Here is a 7,149-nt window from a genome sequence, read left to right on the forward strand (position 1 = left end):
GGATTTTTAAATGTTGCAATTTGATTATATTTTATTTCTATGCACTTATAATTTTTTTATTTTTTTTATTTACCTTTTTCTTTTTACTGTTTTGCAACTTCTGACCGCATCACTCTCTGCACAACAACACAAGTGCGATCGAGCGCACACCTGGTACGCTCGAGCGCACTCAAGGCCAAAGCAGCAGCACTAACGGATCAGAGCACGTGGCTCGATCCCACCAAGCCTGCACTCGAGCGCACCAACGCAAAGGGCAGCACTTGCTGTAGATCAATAGCTGAAAATTTTGCCAATTTTTTTTTTGGTCATTTTTTGTGAGTTTTTAGTTTTTGTTTGAATTTATTTTTCTTGTGATTTTGTTTATTTTTGTGATACTTGAGTTTGATAGTTTAATTTCTTTTGCATGCTTGGTCATAAATTTTTAAAGGGAAAATTACAGTTTACCCCCCCAAAGTTGACAGCGTTTTTCAATTCGAATATCAAAGTTTCAATTTTTGCAATCCACCCTCCCAAAGTTCCAAATTTTTGCAATTTGACCAATTGTATCCAAAACTTCCCATATTGTCCCTAATTTTTATTTTTTTTATTTTTTATAAAAACTTTTTTTAAAAAAATCGGGGTGGCTCCTTTGGCCATCTGACCATTTTTGCACCCCCAAATTTGTTTGTTTTTTTTTTCCTTAAAAAAAAAAAGAAAAAAAATCAGGGTAGTATGAGAATTTTGGGATAATATTGGCCGAATTGAAAAAAATTAGAACTTTGTGGGGGTGAATTGCAAAAATTGAAACTTTGATATTCGAATTGAAAAATGCTGTCAACTTTGGGGGGATAAACTGTAATTTTTCCATCTTTAAACCTAGAGCTAATACCCTAAGATTCCGAGATTGAAAGAACAGCTAGAGAGAATCTAAGAACACCTGCTGATTTAGAAAATTCTGCTGAGTTAGAAAATTCTGTTGAGATGGGAGATTGGCCTGAGAATCTAGATGAAGCTAGGACCCTTAGAGAGTTGTTCACACCCATCGTTACCAACCCTCCATCATGCATAGTGTTGCCTACAACCGATGCTACTCACTTTGACTTGAAATCCCATGTGATTCAACTCCTTCCCTCCTTCCATGGTTTAGGAATGAGAATCTGTACAATCATGTGAATACCTTCCTAGATATTTGTTCGACTTTTATGTAACACCCCGGTCTCATATTAGGAAGATGAAAAGAAGCCTACATAGAGTGGATAGTTTATAAAGATAGTCATGGGTGCTAAGTCCCTCATTGCTTAGTTACTAGGTGAAACTAGGCTTTATAATAAATACTAGGAAAGCTTTAAATTGACTAGTCATTTTGGGGTGATAGCCCAGATGTGGCTAGTGCTTTTTCCTAGGTCGTTACAAGTGGTATCAGAGCCACCTAATAACACCAGGTCATGTGGTACTGGAACACTGCATGACGTGGACCTGATGAGGTCGTCAAGAATTTAAGAGGAAAAGTTTGCAACACCCCGGTCCCATATTGGGAAGATGAGAAGAAGCCCACATAGAGTGGGTCGTTTATAAAGATAGTCATGGATATTAAGTCCCACATTGCCTAGTTACTAGGTGAAACTAGGCTTTATAATGAATTTTAGGAAAGTTCCAAATTGACTAGTCCTTTTGGGATGAGAATGTAGATGTGGCTAGCGCTTTTCCCTGAATCGTTACATTTAGGTCTCAAAACTTCTCTAAGGAGTCGATACGTCTAAGGCTGTTTCCTTTTTCCCTACATGATAGGGCAAAAGCTTGGTTGAACTCCAACATGCTCGGATCCATCACTTCTTGGGAAACCCTGGTTAGCAAATTCTTGAATAAATTATTCCCGATGTCCAAGGTCAATGAATTCTGTTGGGAGATTAGTGGTGTCACACAAGAAGAGGAGAAAAATTCTATGAAAGCCGAGAGAGGTTTAAAGAACTGATTTTGAAATGCCTACCCCCACGGATTTGAGACTTGGAGGCTCATTCAATTTTTCTATAACGGTTTGACTCAACCTAACTGTAACATGATTGAGTCCATGAATGGTGGAAGTTTCTTAAGTCTTACAGGGGACGAAGTGTATATATCTTGGGATAAAATGTTCGACAAATCACAACAATGGAATTTTTCAAGTCATCGAGATAAGTCTCCTTGTGCCCCCAAGAAGAGAGGCCTCTATGAGGTGAAGAAAGAGACTGCTTTAGAATGGAAAATCGAGGCCCTTACTTGTAAAGTTGACGCTCTCCCTGTGAGCAAATGAGTGAATTTGGCAAATGCTCACCAAGTTGAAGGATGTTCATTATGTGCTAGCACTATGCACTTGGCCCATAATTGCCCATTTTTAGCATCATTTGCCGAGTCCAATGGAACAAGTTAATGCCTTCAATGGCTGTAGGAAACCAACTAGTGGACCTTTTGCTGAGACTTATAATCTAGGGTGGCGGAATCACCCCAATTTCTCTTGGAGGCAAAATCAACCACTGAATCAAGGAGGAACTACAAATCAAGCTCAGAATCAATACCCTCCAAGATTTCCTCCATAAGCTCAAAATTAATTCCGCTCATCTCACCAAGCCCAACCTCCTACTTTCCAATCCACTACTCAAGTGCCACATCCACAATTATCATTGGAAGACACTCAAAGCGTTCATGCGGTCATCTAATCAGGTCATACATTCAAATAGCTAGTCCATACATGAGCTTAAGAATCACACCCAGTTCAACACTCAAGCTATTGCCAAGATGAAAGGGCAAATTGGTCAGTTAGCAAATCACTTGGGGGAGAGAGAAAGAGGAAAGTTCCCAAGTCAATGTGTGCCCAACCCGAAAGGGCAATTTGTTGTTGGAAGTTCCTCTGCCCATACTCATGGACAGAAGCATGTGTAAGCTATTGTGACTTTGAGGTCAGGAAAACAAGTGAATAATCAAGTGCTTATGCCCTAAGAGACCCCTGAGGTATCAAAAGAGGAGGAAAACCATAACAAGCCTACAAGAGATTCTGAACTAAGCACAGTCATTCCTATTGTTGATGATCACCCTAGGAATTTTGTCCCTAAAGCTCCTTTTCCAAAGAGACTGATGGCCCCCAAGAAAGGAGCCAAGTTTGAAGACATTTTGGAGGTATTTAAACAAGTTTAGATCAACATCCCATTCTTAGATGCAATCCAACAAGTGTCTTCTTATGATAAGTTTTTGAAGGATTTGGTCACTATCAAGAGAAGGACAAATGTCCCTAAGAAAAAGTCCTGGGTTTAATAAGAGTAACAACAGAAATTCACACCAGGTTCTTGGGTTAATCAACATGGAAAACTGGGAGTATACACCCATGCCGTAGGTTCCGTGTATTTGTCGATTTCCATAGATTTATGCTTTCTTAAATAACAACTTAATATACACCCATGCTAAATCCTTTAAGAAAGAAAAGAGTTAAGAGTATACACATATGCCTAACTCATTGTTTAGAGAAATCTATAGCTTAAGGAGTATACACTCATGCCCTTAGGTTGGCAGACATTAAATATACCGGTATGATTGGCGCATTGGCATATTGTTGTCTTAATTAGTCTGATTAGTGGTGAATATCAAAACCCTAATCCTTTCTAGTTTTAGTTTATCTTTGATTTTATTTCTTTATTTTAAATTCAAACGTGACAATTGAATTTTATATGTTTAATTACAAAATTACTTTTAAACATAATTTACCAATCCTCGTGGGAATGATCTTGTATTTGCCTGCTATACTATCCTTTGATCTTGTGCACTTGCGAGTAAAACGTACGAAGTATTTGCCTATTAATTTAGGTGGGTATTTGGCATAACAGCTAGATTATATCAATAGACAATATATTATGTTTTTAAGATGTTTATGACTATTTTTATTGTAAGGGGTTATTTTTTGTTGTTGTTGGTTTGTATACATGTAAGAAAATCCTATGAGGTATGGCCTTTATGCCACATTTATTTACAATTATATTTATTATAATTTCGGTTACGATTATATTCATTATAATTTCGGTTACGATATTCAAGTAATTTATTATAGCAAAAGATGTTATGAAATTTATTTTATTGAGTGATTTTGCTCCTTGATGGGAGGAACAAAATCAATAACAATTAAGAACAAAGGTCCCTGACCTACCTATAAAAAGCCTTGTGTATTCCATCATTTTACACGGTATTTGTAGCGCTCCAGAATTTTCAAAAGCTATTTAAATAGATTATTTCATGATGTTATTTTAATATCCATTGTAGCCAAGGATTTTAATTCTTGGGAAATTTATGGTGTTACAGAGAGTGGTAATTAAAGAATGGCAATTGGTGAAATAATATGATAGTAAATGATAGGAAGAATTGTATGGGTAGGTAGAATAGTAAAGGTAGAATAGTCAATGGTAGGTATAAGAAGGGTAGAATTTTGAATAAGAAGGTAGAGTCAATGGTAGGTATAAGAAGGGTAGAATTTTAAATAAGAATGTAGAATAGTCAATTGTAGGTATACTAAGTGGATAGGTAGAATAGTAAAATGAGGGTATAATTGTAAATTGAAGGTAGAATAGTATTTGATTTTCTCCTATAAATAGAGTTCTTCTCCTTCACAATTTCACAACTCCTATCCCTTCTCTTGGACATATTCTTCCTTCTTCCGCTTTTTACTCGGTCTTTCTTCTTTCTAAGAGTGTTTACTCAGAACAGAGAGAGAAAGGGTGAGACAAAGTGCTACAAGAAAGAAAGAACACAAGAGATAGCAGACTTTAGAAATTAGTTTCAAAAGATATACTAATGGTGTTAGTCAGATTGGAGCAATTAGATTCCTTCTTACCACTTTTAGCTTCAGTCTAGAGGTAAGTAAATTCACTACCACTTCTAAAGTTACTTCATGTCATGCTATTTATTCATTCTTGTATCAAACTGTAAATGATTATTTTATTTACGTATTATGAAGTTATGTTGCATGCATGAAGGATTTCTAAAAGAATTATCTAGAAAGTTTCTATTTATTTAAACGCTTTCTAAGTACAACAAATTTATATTTGAAAAGGTTTCTATTTTGAGAAAAGAAAGTTGAGAAATGATGATGATTATAAGAAAGAAAAATGATGATAAACCCTCCTATATGTTGCCCTAAGATGCATCAAAAGAAGTACAAAGAAAAGTACAAGAGATGAGATAAATGTTTATGAAATAAGGGCACATATATGGAGGAGAGTATTTTTGGCCCTAAGATAAGTAAGAATGAGAGGAGTTCGGTACCGATACTCGGATGGAGGCGAAACCACTGAAGGAGGCTATGCCAGAAGGTGATATTTCATCAACAAACCATTGAGTGCACCAAGAAAATAGTTAATTGACGGTCGGGTATGGCTAAGGCCACAGTTCAGTGCCATGGTCACACGGACCCGCAACCCTCGTACACAGGGTAATAGACGTAATGATGAGAATCAACAAGCACCATTAAATGATCCATTGCATGTTCCAGTTGGGCCTATTACTAGAGCAAGATCCAAGAAGATCAAAGAAGCACTTAATGAGCTAATTTAAGAGATTTTGGCTGATTCTAAAATGGGGCATTCCAAGCTTGGCCCAAAGGGAGATGAAGGCATAATAAATTTGATCCAAGCTATTGATGGAGCTGATTGCGCATAATTTCCTTAGCAATGGCATGGATTAATGGTTGACTATAGCTGATTGACATTTCAATTATATACCAATTAATTGGATGGTTGACTTGCCAAATTACATGCCAATTAATTGGTTGATTGACTTACCTATTAAAAAGACCTTCCTTAGGCATGATTTAATTGTCAATCTCAGTCTATTTTTGGCATGGAGGAGCTATTGATTTCAGACCAAATCAACCTTAATTTTAGGCTTCTATTAGTTAGTCCTTTTTTACTTTATTCACTTTCCAATGTTGGAACCAATTTAATTTCCTTTCCATAGCAAGCAGGTAGTCATATTTTCAGCCATGCTTTATGAATAGCATGCACTCATTGTAATGGACATCATGAATGAAAATTATAAAAAGTGAGGTTTGCTTCTTCTATTGGTTCTTCAAAGAACTTTTGAACTTATCAAGGATTCTTCCTTGTGGCGTTCAAACTTTATACCTTTCGTTCGTGATTCCATTATAATCATTGGGTCGAGGGTTGTTACTTTATACCTTTGATTCGCGTTTCACTTATAAATGTTGGGTCAAGGTTTTCTATCCAAAAAACATATTTGAATTTTAGCTTTCTTGAGTCCGTATTCCAATATTGTTGTTGGGTCTCAAAGCGCGTCGATTGAGGTTCGCATCATTTGGTATCAGAGCACAGGCTCTAAAATCAGGTTTACTATCCTTTTTATCTTTCGTTTATTGTTATCATCCTATCTTGTTCCGTTTGTGTTCATTATTCCTTGTTGTTGTTTTGCATCGTGCACCAAGTTCAAAAAAGAAAAAAAAAAAAAAAAAGGAGACATCAAAAAAAAAAACAATTGTCCTCTTCCTTTTGATGTAACTGATGATTCGAGGACGAATCCTTTGAAAAGAAGGGGAATGATGAGAATCAACAAGCACCATGAAAGGATCCATTGCATGTTCCAATTGGGCCTATTAATAGAGCAAGATGCAAGAAGATCAAATAAGGCTAATTCAAGAGATTTGAGCTGATTCGAAAATGGGGCATTCCAAGCTTGGCCCAGAGAGAAATGAAGGCGTAATAAATTTGATCCAAGCTATTGATGGAGTTGATTTCGCATAATTTCCTTAGCAATGGCATGGATTAATGGTTGATAATGGCTGATTGACATTCTAATTACATACTAATTAATTGGATGATTGACTTGCCAAATTACATGCCGAGTAATTGGTTGATTGACTTACCTATTTCAAGACTTTCCTTAAGCGTGATTTAATTACCAATCTCAGTCTATTTTTGGCATAGAGGAGCTGCTGATTTCAGACAAAATCAACCTTAATTTTAGGCTTTTATTAGTTAGTCTTTTTTTACTTTATTTACTTTTCAATGTTGGAACCAATTTAATTTTCTTTCCATAGCTAGCAGGTAGTCATATTTTCAGCCATGCTTTATAAAGAGCATGCACTCAATGTAATGGAGATTGTGAATGAAAATTATAAAAAGTGAGGTTTGCTTCTTCTAT

This window comes from Corylus avellana, chromosome ca6 (genome assembly GCF_901000735.1).
Source record: "Corylus avellana chromosome ca6, CavTom2PMs-1.0".
Taxonomy (NCBI): Eukaryota; Viridiplantae; Streptophyta; class Magnoliopsida; order Fagales; family Betulaceae; genus Corylus; species Corylus avellana.